Genomic DNA, 15134 nt, shown 5'->3' with positions numbered 1-15134 from the left:
TAGCCAGGGGAATATTAAAGAAGAAAACCAGAGCCAGGAGCATCACAATGCCAGATTTCAGGTTGTACTACAAAGCTGTGGTCATCAAGACAGTGTGGTACTGGCACAAAAACAGACACATAGATCAATGGAGCAGAATAGAGAATCCAGAAATGGGCCCTCAACTCTATGGTCAACTAATATTTGGCAAAGCAGGAAAGACTATCCACTGAGAAAAGGACAGTCTCTTCAATAAATGGTGCTGGGAAAACTGGACAGCCACGTGCAGAAGAATGAAACTAGACCATTCTCTTACACCATACACAAAGATAAACTCAGAATGGATGAAAGATCTAAATGTGAGACAAGATTCCATCAAAAAAAAAAAAAAAGTTTCCATCAAAATCCTAGAGTAGGAGAGCCCTGGTGGCTCAGCGGTTTAGCGCCACCTTCAGCCCAGGGTGTGATCCTGGAGACCTGGGATCAAGTCCCATGTCAGGCTCCCTGCATGGAGCCTGCTTCTCCCTCTGCCTATGTCTCTGCCTCTCTCTCTGTGTCTCTCATGAGTAAATAAATAAAATTTTTTAAATCACTTAAAAAGAAACAACAAAATCCTAGAGGAGAACACAAGCAGAAAGGGGTGACCCTTTTTTAACTTGGCCACAGCAACTTTTTGCACGATACATCGATGAAGGCAAGGGAAACAAAAGCAAAAATGAATTATTGGAACTTAATCAAGATAAAAAACTTCTGCACAGCAAAAGAAACAGTCAACAAAACTAAGACAACCTAGAGAATGGGAGAAGATATTTGCAAATGACATATCAGATGAAGGGCTAGTATCCAAGATCTATAAAGAACTTATTAAACTCAACAGCAAACAATCCAATCATGAAATGGCAAAAGACATGAACAGAAATCTCACAGAGGAAGACATAGACATGGCCAACAAGCACATGAGAAAATGCTCTGCATCACTGGCCATCAGGGAAATACAAATCAAAACCACAATGAGATACCACCTCACACCAGTGAGAATGGGGAAAATTAACAAGGCAGGAAACCACAAATGTTGGAGAGGATGTGGAGAAAGGGGAACCCTCTTGCACTGTTGGTGGGAATGTGAACTGGTGCAGCCACTCTGGAAAACTGTGTGGAGGTTCCTCAAAGAGTTAAAAATAGACCTGCCCTATGACCCAACAATTGCACTGCTGGGGATTTACCCCAAAGATACAGATGCAGTGAAACACCGGGACACCTGCACCCGATGTTTATAGCAGCAATGTCCACAATAGCCAAACTGTGGAAGGAGCCTGGAGGGTATTATGCTGAGTGAAATAAGTCAATCGAAGAAAGACAAACATTATATGGTCTCATTCACTTGGGGAATATAAAAAATAGTGAAAGGGAATAAAGGGGAAAGGAAAGAAAATGAGTGAAAATATCAGTGAGGGTGACAAAACACGAGAGACACCTAACTCTGGAAAACGAACAAGGGGTAGTGAAAAGGGAGGTGGGCAGGAGGTTGGGGTGACTGGGTGATGGGCACTGAGGGGGGCACTTGCGGGATGAGCACTGGGTGTTATACTACATGTTGGCAAATTGAACTCCAATAAAATTTTTTTAAAGATTTTATTTATTTATTCATAGAGACACAGCTAGAGAGAGAGAGGCAGAGACACAGGCAGAGGGAGAAGCAGGCACTATGCAGGGAGCCTGATGTGGGACTCGATCCCGGGTCTCCAGGATCACACCCCGGGCTGCAGGCGGCGCTAAACCGCTGCGCCACTGGGGCTGCCCCAATAAAATTTTTTTAAATCTTACTGTCTCTGTCTTTTAATTGGCATATTTAGACTATTCACATTTAAAATTATTGATATATTCAAATTAATATCTACCATTTTTTTAGATTTTTATTTATTCATTCATGAGAGACACACAGAGAGAGAGAGAGAGAAAGAGAGAGAGAGAGGCAGAGACACAAGCAGAGGGGCAAGCAGGCTCCATGCAGGAAGCCCGACGCTGGACTCGATCCTGGGACTCCAGGATCACGCCCCAGGCTGAAGGCAGGTGCTAAACCGCTGAGCCACCCAGGGAACCCCAATATCTACCATTTTTAAAAAAGATTTTATTTATTCATGAGAGACACAGAGAGGCAGAGACACAGGCAGAGGGAGAAGCAGGGTTCTTGCGGGGAGCCTGATGTGGGACTCGATCCCCGGACCCTGGGGTCACGACCTGAGCCAAAAGCAGACGCTCAACCACTGGGCCACCTGGGTGTCCCAGTATCTACCATTTTTATAATAATTTTCTATTCATTGTCATTGTTCTTAGTTTCTATTTTGTCTTCCACTCTTTCTCTGCCTTCTGTTTTTTTCTAAGATTATTCATTCATTCATTCATTCATTCATTTCTGAGGGACACAGAGAGAGAGGCAGAGACATAAGCAGAGGGAGAAGCAGGCTCCCTATGGGTAACTTGGTGTGGGGCTCAATCCCAGGACCCTGAGATCACAACCTGAGCCAGAAGCAGACACTCAACCACTGAGCCTCCCAGGTGCCCCTGTCTTCTCTGGTTTTAATTGATCTTTTTATAATGATTATGATTCAGTTTTCTCTCTTAACATATCAGTGACACTTAGAAATCTTTTTTAGTGGTTTTCAATATACATCCACTTTCAAATGACACTAGATAATTTCACGGGTAGCACAAGTACCTTATACACAGTGTTCCCAATTCCTTTCTCCTGTCTTTTATAACACTGCTGTCACTCATTTCACTTATCTGTATACTATAATCACTGAATACATTTTTGCTATTATTATTTTGAACAAACTGTTATTTGTTAGATCAATTAAGAATATTATAAATAAGGAGCACCTGGGTGTTGCAGTCAGTTAAGCATCTGACCATTGGCTTTGGCTCAGGTCATGATCTCAGGGTCCTGAGATTGAGCTCCATGTTGGGTTCTGTGCTCAGTGCAGTCTGCTTGAGATTCTTTGCCTCTCCCTCTCCATCTGCCCCGACCCCTGCTCTCTCTTTCTCTAAAATAAATAAATTTTGTAAATTAAAAAAAAAAAAGACTCAAGGTGCCTGGGTGGCTTAGTCCGTTAAGCATCCGACTCTTGGATTCAGCTCAGGTCATGATCCCAGAGTCCTGGGCTTAAGCCCCACTTCAGGCTCCCTGCTTAGTGCGGGGTCTGCTTCTCCCTCTCTCTCTGCCTCTCCCCCCAACTTGTGATTTGTCTCTCTCGAATAAATGAATAAAATCTTTAAAAACAAAAAAAGACTCTCTCCCTCTGTCCCTCCCCTCTAAAAATAAATCTTTTTAAAACATAATATTATGAATAAAATATTTCATCTTACCTTCACTTATTCTTTCTCTAACACTTTTCCTTTCATTATGCAAATCTGAGTTTCTGACCTACATTATTTTCCTTGTCTCTAAGTGCTTACAACATTTCTCGCAAAGCAAGTATACTGGTGACAAACTAAAATTTTTTATTTGAGAAAGTCTTCATTTCTCCACACGTTTGAAGGATAATTTTGATGGATACAGAATTCTAGATTAATGGTATTTTTCCTTGTCAAATGCTTTAAATATTTCACTTCACTCTCTTCTTGCTTGCATATTTTTCTGAAGAGAAGTCTAATGTGATTCTTACCCTTGCTCCTGTATAGGTATTTTTATTTTTCATCTGGCTTCTTTCAAGAATTTTTGAATATGTATTTTTTGTTATTTATCCTCCTTGATGATCTTTGAACTTTCTGGATCTGTTGTTTGGTGTCTGCCATGAGTTTGGAAAAATTCTCTGCCAGTATTACTCTCTTTTTTTTTTGGAAAGTTAAAAAAAATTTTGGTATGGTTGACACACAATGTTATATTAGTTTCAGGTGTACAACATAGTGATTCAGTGTGGTCCCTATCAAAATACCAACAGCAGTGTGCCTGAGTATCTCAGTCAATTGAGTGTCCACGCTTGATTTTGCCTCAGGTCATGATCTCAGAGTGTGAGATCAAGGCCTAAGTCAGGCTCTGCACTGGGCATAGAGTCTGCTTAATATTCTCTCTCTCTCTCTGCCTCTCTTTCCTGCTCATGCTCACTCTCTCTTTCCTCCATGTCTCTCAAAAAAAAAAAAAGAAAGAAAGAAAGAAAAAGAAAAAGAAAAAATACCAACAGCATTTAAAAAAAAACTAGAGCAAATAATACTGCAATTTGTATGGAACCACAGAAGACCCCTAATAGCCAAAGCAATCTTGAAGGAAGAACAAAACTGGAGGTATCACAATTCCAGATTTCAAGATGTACTACAGACCTATGGTAATCAGAACAGTATGATATTGGCATCAAAATAGACAGATAGATGGAACAGAACAGAGAGCACAGAAATAAACCCATGCCTAAAGGTCAATTAATCTATGCCAAAGGAGGGGCGCCTGGATGGCTCAGTTGGTTAAGTGCCAAACTCTTGATTTTGGCTCAGGTCATGACCTCACAGGTGTGAGATCTAGCCTCATGTCAGGCTCTGTGCTGGAGTGTGGAGTCTACTTAGGATTCTCTCTCCCTCTCCCCCTCTTCACTCTTTCTCTCTCTCTCTCTTAAAAAAAATCTGTGCCAAAGGAGGCAAGAATATACAAAAGGGAAAAGACAGTCTCTTCAATAAATGGTGTAGGGAAAGCTGGATGACAACATAAAGAAGAATGATGGGTGTAGAGATTATATTACTTAAAATTTTTTTAAAGGCAATTTTCAGGGGAGCCTGGGTATCTCAGTTGATTAAGCTTCTGCCTTCGGCTCAGATAATGATCCCAGGGTCCTGGGATCGAGTCCTACATCAGGCTCCCTGCTCAGCATGGAGTCTGCTTCTCCCTCTCTTTCTGCCACTCCCCTCCCGGACTCGTATTCTCTCTTCCTTGCTCCTCTCTCTCTCAAATAAAAAACCTTTTTAAGGGGACGCCTGGGTGACTCAGTGGTTGAGCATCTGCCTTCAGCTCTGGGCATGATCCCGGGGTCCCGGGATTGAGTCCTGCTTTGGGTTCCTTGCATGGAGCCTGCTTCTCCCTCTGCCTATGTCTCTGCCTCTCTCTCTCTCTCTCTCTGGGTCTCTCATGAATAAATAAATAATATCTTTTTAAAAAACCTTTTTAAAAAAGGCATTTTTCTGTTCTGTCACAGTATTTTTGATTTCTAGTATTTCCTTTTGATTCTTTCTTAGTGTTTTTATCTCTTGGCTTACATTATTCATCTGTTCTTGCATGTTCACATTTTTCGTGAAAGCCTTTAGTATATTACTCATAGTTATTTTAATTCCAGATAAAAAAATTCCAAGATTTCTCCCATATTTGAGTCTGCTTCTGATGGTTTGTCTCTCCAGCATATGTTTTTTTTAAAAAAGATTTATTTATTTATTCATGAGAGACACACAGAGAGAGGCAGAGACACAGGCAGAGGGAAAAGCAGGCTCCATGCAGGGAGCCCGATGTGGGACTTGATCCCAGACTCCAGGATCACACCCTGAGCCGAAGGCAGATGCTCAACTGCTGAGCCACCCAGGCATCCCACTCTTAATACTCCTTTGGCATTTCAAGGCCCTTTGCACAATATTGAGTCTTTTACATCTTTTGTTTCCCCCAACATAGCTAGGTGGTAGTTTACATGTAACAACAACGAATACGCAATAATAACAGTCACAATTTTATAACAGGGCTTACTGTGTACCTGGACTGAGCTAAGCAACATGCACAAATTACCCTAAGCCTTTCCTGCAGACAAGGAAACTAGCACAGGGAGAGGTTAAATAACAGGCTCAAGATCACACAACTGACTAGTGGCTACAATGAAATTCATTGAATTAAATATTCAATTCACAATAAATTCTTGAAATTGGAGAGAAAAATGTACTAGTGCATGTTTTCACATTTCTTTTCAATAGAAAAGATGGAAAGAAATAAAAAAATGTAAATTGTGTGTTTATTCTCAGTTCGTCCTAACATTTCATTAACCAAAATAATCCCATATAATCCAATAATTCATTAATCCCAATAATTCCACTGAATTAAGGATTTGCATTAATATATCTATATGTAGCATTTCTAGATTAACAGTAAGATGATTAGGGACACCTGGGTGGCTCAGCGGTTGAGCATCTGCCTTCGGCCCGGGCTGTGATCCTGGAGTCCTGGGATCGAGTCCCGCGTCGGGCTCCCTGCATGGAGCCTGCTTCTCCCTCTACCTGTCTCTGCCTCTCTCTGAGTGTCTCTCATGAATAAATAAATAAAATAAAATCTTTAAAAAAAAAAAGTAAGCATTAGGTACAAACCAAGTATTTCTCATTTCTTCTTGTACCTGCACCACTTAAATGGATTATCTTTTTTATGCTTTAAACTACCTTTTTTATTATTCATTCATTCATCTATCCATTTATTCTTTGTTAGGATTTAAGGCAATATATAAGATGCATACAATACAATAAAAAGAAAAAGGAAAAGTTGTTTAAAAAAAAACTGGATTGGGGCATCTGTGTGGTTCAGTGGTTGAGCATCCGCCTTCGGCTCAGGGCTTGACCCCAAGATTCGGGATTGAGTCCTGCATTGGGCTTCTTGGAGGGAGCCTGTTTCTCCCTCTGCCTGTGTGTGTGTGTGTGTGTGTGTGTGTGTGTGACGAATAAATAAAAAAAATTTTAAAAAAGGATTATTAAGAGTTATTCAAAATATCACTTGTCGGGGGTGCCTGGGTGGCTCAGTTGGTTGAGCATCTGACTCTTGGTTTTAGCTCAAGTGATGGTCTCAGAGTCTTGGGATCCAACCATATGTCAGGCTCTGTGCTCAGTGGGGAGTCTGGAATTCTCTCTCTCTCTTCCTCCATCCCTCCCTCTGCTCACACATTCACATGCTCTCCCTCTCTTTTAAATAAATTATATATATAATTTATATATAATTTTTATATAATTTATATATAATATATATATTTATATATATATAAATCATTTGTCTATTGCCCAGGGGTTAAGGTCTTCACTTGGTTCTCAGGGGAAGGAATGGTGAGAAGAAGCAGGGTGAGGCTAATGGACCTCATCTCTGGCCTTGAATTTGGTTGCTACTTAGCTACCGCATAACTCTGAGCTCTCTTTCCTCATCTTTTCACACCCCCACCTCCACCAGGATGGTGGTCAGCTTTCTTGTTTCTTGCTTGGAATGAATGGACTGAACACTCTTTTAAGCTAAAGGTTAAGTGGAGTTTTGAAAACTATAGAATGTGTTTATCTAACAGGAGGACCGGTTTGGCTGTGGAGACCCCTTAGGTCTAAATTTTTCTCTATTTTTTTTAAGATTTTATTATTTATTCATGAGAGACACAGAGAGAGAGGCAGAAACATAAGCAGAGGGAGAAGCATTGAGCCACCCAGGTGTCCCCTAAATCTCTGTGTTAAATAGATATCCGAAGAACCAATTTAACACCTTGAAATTTTTTAATTTTTAAATTTATTTTAGAGAAAGAGTGCATGCACATGAGCGAACACTATTGAGAGGAGGGGCAGATGGAGAGGGAGAGGCAGAGAATCTCAGACTCTGTGCCAAGCATGGAGCCTGGTGCTCACTTGATCTCACCCCCTTGAGACCATGACCTGAACTGAAACCAAGAGTTGGACACTTACAGACACTTAATTGACTGAGCCACTGAGGCTCCTTGCCTTGAAATATTGTTGTCTGATTCCCTGTTGGAAAAGAGGTTTTGATGTGATGGGTGGGCCTAGAGAATTCATTGAATATTCTTGGAATTTTTTTCTGCATAAAATAAAAGAATAGGACCCTTTTGGATTTTTCTTAGGGTGTTGGAGTTAGGGACCTGTACTAGGTCAATCCCATTGTGAGCCCCCCTCCCCCCTCCCTGTTTTGACTTTTTCTGCTTCTTTATGAATATTTCAATACTGATGAAATTCCTTAAGGTGACGATTTGAGTTAAAAAGAGGGCAAGCTAGTGAGAAAAAGATCTGTTGCTTGACTTTATGGTGGTGGCTATGAAAGGAGATGTAAGGAACTCATTTGCATATGAACCTGAGTTCTGTTTTTCCTTTCTTTTATATGCCCAGCTGGTCAGAGCCATCTCCTTGTGCCTGTCCCCCCTACATACACACCTCCCAGAGGAAGTGCGGAGCTGCCAGGCCCCCTCACCACCTAGCTCCAGAAACCTGATCAATAGCTCTGGGCCCAGCTGTTGACCTTGATTTCTTACCCCTCTAGGTCTCCACAGTCTCCTTTTCCATTTCCTAATTTTTTAAAAAGATTTTATTTATTTGAGAGAGAGACAGAGAGACAGAGAGCACAAGCAGGGGGAGGAGCAGAGGGAGAAGGAGAAGCAGGCTCACTACTGAGCAGGGAGCCTGATGCAGGACTGGATCCCAGGAGCACAGGATCATGACCTGAGCTGAAGGCAGATGCTTAACTGACTGAGCCACCCAGGCGCCCCCCCACTTTCTATTTAAAAACAACTTTTGTGGGGTGCTGGGTGTGGCTCAGCGGTTGAGTGTCTGCCTTGAGTGATCCAGGATCCAGGATTGAGTCCCTGATAGGGCTCCCTGCGGGAGGCCTGCTTCTCCCTCTGCCTATGTCTCTGCTTCTTTCTCTCTGTGTCTCTCATGAATAAATAAATCTTTTTAAAAAAAACCTTTGTTTCATCTTTTGCCTTCCTTGTTCCAGTGAGAAGTGGACAGAGACTCTTCCTTGCCTCCATCTTTTCCCCCCTAAACCAAGATCCTTGGGCCTGGAATAAGAGAATGTTGTGCTTCAAATCTGCAATTCACATAGCGGCTCTAATTTTGTCTGGGTGCTGTGCTTAGGATGGGTCTAGGCATCCTTTTTTGTAAGATTTATTTATTTATTTGAAAGAAAGTGAGCGAGAAAGCAAGTGAGCACACAGAGGGAGAGGGAGAAGCAGACTCCCTGCTGAGCAGGGAGCCCTGTGTGGGGCTCGATCCCAGGACCCCTGGATCATGACCTGGGCCAAAGGCAAACATCTAATCCACTGAACCACCCAGGTGCCCCTGGGTCTAAGCATCTTGATTTCAAGGTCATGAGTTAAAGCCCCATATTGAGTATGGAGCCTACTTAAAAAAAAAAGAAAAGAAAAGAAAAGAAGGGACGCCTGGGTGGTTCAGCAGTTGAGCCCCTGCCTTCGGCCCAGGGTGTGATCCTGGAGTCCCGGGATCGAGTCCCACATCGGGCTCCCTGCATGGAGCCTGCTTCTCTATCTGCCTATGACTCTGCCTCTCTGTGTCTTTCACGAATAAATAAATACAATCTTTAAAAAAGAAAGAAAAGAAAAGAAGAGTCTAGGCATAACAATTATGTACCTATGCCTGAATGCCACCACTATCAATCTTCTGTTTCCCTTGATTTTAAAAGCAAGAGTGTGTGTAGAAGCCCTTTATGTATTTCTAGAGTCTAAAATACTGGCATGTAAATGTTGGGAATTCAAACGTTCCCCTTAAGACCTACCCTTTGTGTATGTGTGGCAGGGATGGAGGTGGAGTACAGCTCATTGCATTCAAAAAGTATATTTATACCACTGCACCCAGGGTCCCTTCCCCATAGCTGCATGATGATATCTGAAAAGGAGCAAGTGTCACATTGATGAAAACAAACCATAAAGGATCAATTTCAAAGTGAAAATTAATTTCTTTTTTTTAAATTTTTATTTATTTATGATAGTCACACAGAGAGAGAGAGAGAGAGAGAGAGAGAGGCAGAGACACAGGCAGAGGGAGAAGCAGGCTCCATGCACTGGGAGCCCGATGTGGGATTCGATCCCGGGTCTCCAGGATCCCGCCCTGGGCCAAAGGCAGCCACCAAACCGCTGCGCCACCCAGGGATCCCTGAAAATTAATTTCTTAATGACAGTTTTCAAACTATTAGCCTGCTTTCCTAAAAAAGTTCATTCAATACACATGCAAAGCTGGCTTTTGCTCATGGGTTGTGTCACGGGTTGGTAAACTTGGCTTTGAAAGGAAATTGGGGGAAATAAGGGCGGTTGTAATGGAAGCACACTCCAGCCTTTTGTGAAAAGGGTACAAACTGCATCGCTTTCTCAAGGCGATGAAATTGTCAACACCAGGAGACTGAATGCCTGCAGGGGAGGTTGATTACTTTTCCTGAGAGGTAAAATGACTCAGTGATGAGGCTTTGGTGGGAGCTTTGAGTCTTCGGCCCTTTGAAGAGCAGAGTTGTAGGCAGGATGGAGGTAGTAGGCGCTTAGGTACTGAACCTGAGCCAATGTGTGCTGTGTAGAGCTGGATGGTCCCCATCTTAGGGGAGCACGTGGCCGTCGAGAGCCTGATCTCCAGGATGAACTCTGCATGGCTTCTTGGGCTGGCCACTCCCCCGCTCTGGGCCTACATCCCAAATCTGTAAAATGAAGGAAGTGGACTGGATGACCCTGAAAGCCCCTTCCAGTGCAGATGATACTGAGATTTTGTCCCTTAAAATGGATACAGAAGAGAAAGGTGCTTGGCTTGGAAGAGCCACATGACACAATTGGGACTGGTTCTCTGTGGATGCCAGCCTTTCACTGCATGAACATGAACATTTGTCTCTCTTGCCAAATTGAGAAATTTCGTGAGGGACGCCTGGGTGCACAGTGGTTGAGCGTCTGCCTTCGGCTCAGGGCGTGATTCTGGGGTCTTGGGATGGAGTTCCTGATTGGGATCCCCACAGAGAGCCTGCTTCTCCCTCTGCCTGTGTCTCTGCCTCTCCCTCTCTCTGTCTCTCATGAATAAATAAATAAAGTCTTAAAAAAAAAAAGAAATCTCGTGTGAGAGTTCCACAAAGGAAAATGAGAATATGCTTGCTAAGAAAGATGATCTGGCTGAGGCAAGGACTGGCTCTCACTGGAACACTTTACTGCTTTGGCTTAATGGGAGGAGGGAATGTTAGGAAAGTCTTAAATGAATTCTCAAATAAAAGTAATGGCACGCAGCATTCCTAGGATGAGGGGTATTTTTGTTTTGTTTTGTTTTTAAAGATTTTATTTATTTATTCATGAGACACGCAGAGAAAGGCAGAGACACAGGCAGAGGGAGAAGCAGGCCCCATGCAGAGAGCCCAATGCAGGACTCGATCCCGGGACCCCAGGATCACGCCCTGGGCCGAAGGCAGGCACCAAACCACTGAGCCACCCAGGAATCCCCTTTTTACTCCATTATTTCACTTCCAGGATTCCAACATTTCCTAGAGGTGTCATATCAGCACCAAATGACTGCATGGTAGGTCAGTACATGCCTCCGGGTGCTCAGAGCATGCCCAGTGAAAAGCACAGCACCCCACAATCAGAACTCTGGCAAATGGGGGCACCTGGGTGACTCAGTTGGTTAAGCTCTGACTCTTGATTTCAGCTCAGGTCGTGATTCAGGGTCGTGGGAACGAGCCCCACGTCAGGCTCCGCACTCAGCACAGAATCTGCTGATCTCTCTCCCTTTTCTTCTGCCCCTACCCAATCTCTCTCTCAAAAATAAATCTTTAAAAAAAAACCCTGGAAAATAAAATATTTCTGTCCTTTTTTAAAAAAAAAATTTTATTTATTTACTTATGAGAGAGAGGCAGAGACATAGGCAGAGGGAGAAGCAGGCTCCCTCCGGAAGCCTGAGGCAAGACTCGATCCCAGGACCCCCGGGATCACAACCTGAACCAAAGGCAGACACTCAACCACTGAGCCACCCAGGTGTCCCAAGAAATAGAATTTCTTAATGCAATTTTCCCAAATGAAGCAACATATTGTATGGGACGTATGTTGGTACTTGTACACCTTGGATTTCCCAGAGACTTGGGTAATCAGTCAGCCAGATCAAACCCTGGAAATTCTGGTGAGTGAGCTTTTATGGACCAGTTCTACATGAAAGATGATGTCACTGCAAAGGATGTCACTCATGGGAGTGGAATTCGTGACGTGATACCAGGTTCTGTCATTGACGCCACATTGTTCAATCCTTGTGGGTATTTATTGAATGGAATGAAATTGGATGGAACTTATTGGACTCTTCACATCAATCTAGAACCAGAATTTTCTTATGTTAGCTTTGAAACAAACTTAAGTCAGACCTCCTATGATGATCTGATCAGGAAAGTTGTGGAAGTCTTCAAGCTAGGAAAATTTGTGACCAACCAGTTTGTAAATCAGAGTTCTAAATGTCTCACAGTGCTTTCTTCACCTCAGAAGATTGAAGGCTTTAAATGTCTTGATTGCCAGAGCACTATGTTCAATGATTACAATTTTGTTTTTGCCAGTTTTGCTAAGAAGCAGCAACAATAGCAGAGTTGATTAATAAAAATGAAGAAAAAATGCAAAAAAGAGAACACACATAGAAGGAGGGGGTGGCTGCTTATTAGATGTTAGTATCAGGGGCCATGCTCTCCATGACCACCACCTTGTAGCTGCAGAAAGCCCTAGATGTAATGATAGTGTAATCATTTTGAATTGTATGCATGATTCAAAAGTCAAGGAGTTGCTCTCTTCTGTGTTTAGGTATCCTATGCCACTCTTGCTGTGAAATTGAAGTGCATGTAGAAAAAACCTTTCACTATATGAAACTTTACAACACTTGTGAAAACAAGTCACTTTGGTTTACCCACAGTGTAATATTTCTCCAGGTAGCATCCAAAATTCCCCACAGACAAGGCTTTCGTCCTCATTAGGTGTTGGCTTCAGCCTAATCACCTAGGACTGTTCTCTTAAATTGCAGCCAGGATTTTACATCCAGTTATTACCTCTACTTTCTAGCACATATTCTCTACTACTATTACTGAAACCAGTTTCTACTTCATACAGATGTTTTTTTGCAACAGCAATAGAAGTTTATCTTCCACAAGTCAAGTCCTCTCAAGAAAATGATTGCAGGGACACCTGGGTGGCTCAGCGATTGAGCGTCTGCCTTGGGCTCAGGGTGTGATCCTGGGGTCCCAGGGTCGAGTCCCACATTGGGCTCCCTGCATAGAGCCTGCTTCTCCCTCTGTCTCTCTCTGTGTGTGTCTCTCATGAATAAATAAATAAAATCTTATTTTTTAATGTTTTTTTAAAAGATTTTATTTATTTTTATTATTGAGAGACACAGAGTAGAGAGAGAGAGAGAAAGAGAGACAGGCAGAGGGAGAAGCAGGCTCCACACAAGGAGCCCGACGTGGGACTCGATCCACGAGTCTCCAGGATCAGGCCCTGTGTTGAAGGTGGTGCTAAACCGCTGAGCCACCCGGGCTGCCCTAAATAAAATCTTTCAAAAAAATCTTTTAAAAAAATGATTGCAGTTATCCATTTTATGTATTACTATTTTAACATTATTGCTTCCTGTACCTCTACTTCCTTTCATTGATTTTATTCCTCACCATGGTGTCTTGCCTCCCAACTCCACCCCCTCCCCACAATGAAGCAATATGCTGTTAACCTTGTGGGTTTATACTAATCTTATACCCGGAAGGGGGAAGGGAGAGTGGACCCCGGGCTTAATTTTCTTTTAAGGTCAAGGGAGTTTGGCGTCCTTTTATATTGACATGGGTTCTTTGGGGAGACAGTGACAAAAATAAGCCTGTTGATTAGCAAGGAAGACCCATAAATTTACATTAGGGTATAGTGGCAAAACTATTCCAAAAACCATGCCATTGTGTGTGTTCCCATTAAATGAGATTAGCTTCTCATGAGTACCATGCCTTTAGTAACTTGCTAAGTAGTTGTATAAAAGAATTTTTAAAAGATTTTATTTATTTATTCATGATAGACATAGAGAGAGAGGCAGAGACACAGGCAGAGGGAGAAGCAGGCTCCATGCAGGAAGCCCGATGTGGGACTGGATCCCAGGTCTCCAGGATCACACCCTGGGCTGAAGGAGGCGCGAAACCCTTGAGCTACCCGGGCTGCCCTGTATAAAAGAATTTTTTTTAATTTATTTTTTATTGGTGTTCAATTTACTAACATACAGAATAACCCCCAGTGCCCGTCACCCATTCACTCCCACCCCCCGCCCTCCTCCCCTTCCACCACCCCTAGTTCGTTTCCCAGAGTTAGGAGTCTTTACGTTCTGTCTCCCTTTCTGATATTTCCCACACATTTCTTCTCCCTTCCCTTATATTCCCTTTCACTATTATTTATATTCCCCAAATGAATGAGAACATATAATGTTTGTCCTTCTCCGACTGACTTACTTCACTCAGCGTATAAAAGAATTTTTATCACTAAGTTTGTTAACAAGGAAATTAAAGGTTGTAGTTACAGGATTTAATAAGTCAGCTCAGATGATTCACCTTTTATTTTAGCAGCTACCTCCAATCATTTTCGTTCCTAATATGCCATAAATTTTGGATGAAAATGGAGTCTGTCTTTGCCATCTTGTGACTTAAAGTTTTTTGATTTTGTGATGCATTATGATAGTGATCTGACTTTAACTCTTTTTCTTCCTGGTGTTCATTTAACCATGATTTCATAGCATCAAGTGAAACTTTGCAGAATGTGAACTGTTCAGGTTACTCAGACATACTCAATGAAACAAAATACTATCCATAAGACATAAAATTCCAAACTGGTCAATGGGAAATGACTAAAAATACAGGTTTTGAGGAGTTGGGATCTTTTAGCTATATTTGCAAATACTGAGATTTAAGCAGCTGAGAAAACAGAAAAATTGACTAAATTTTTTTGTATTCTTGTCCTCACAAAATTTTTTTGATTCTTTCTGGATTGATGCAGTGATGTTTTTGTTCCTTCTGTATTTGTAAATGAAACACATTTTTAGTGTTTCTATTTTTTAATATTTTATCTATTCATGAGAGACACATAGAAAGATGCAGAGACATAAGCAGAGGGAGAAGCAGGCTCCCTCTGGGGAGCCGGATGCAGGACTTGAGCCCAGGACCCCAGTATCACACCCGGAGCCCAAGGCAAATGGTCAACCACTGAGCCACTCAGGCATGCCATTGTTTCTTTTGCTTTTTTAAGATTTTATTTATTTATTCATGAGAGACATAGAGAAAGAGGCAGAGACAGGCAGAGGGAGAAGCAGACTCCCCATGAGGAGCCCAATGCGGAACTCGATCCTGGACCCCGGGATCAGGACCTGAGCCGAAGGCAGACGCTCAACCGCTGAGCCATCCAGGCGTCCCATCCCATTGTTTCCAAACA

The 15134-nt window shown here is 42.4% G+C and overlaps 1 pseudogene; it reads left to right on the top strand.

Annotated features, from left to right (window-relative positions):
• The first annotated feature begins 10211 nt into the window (after positions 1-10211).
• Positions 10212-12313, top strand: LOC140628436 (S-adenosylmethionine decarboxylase proenzyme 1-like; annotated as a pseudogene).
• The last annotated feature ends 2821 nt before the right edge of the window (positions 12314-15134 follow it).

This window comes from Canis lupus, chromosome X, assembly GCF_048164855.1.
Source record: "Canis lupus baileyi chromosome X, mCanLup2.hap1, whole genome shotgun sequence".
NCBI lineage: Eukaryota > Metazoa > Chordata > Mammalia > Carnivora > Canidae > Canis > Canis lupus.
Note: the sequence above shows the minus strand (reverse complement) of the source record. Positions and strands in the feature narration are given on the sequence as shown.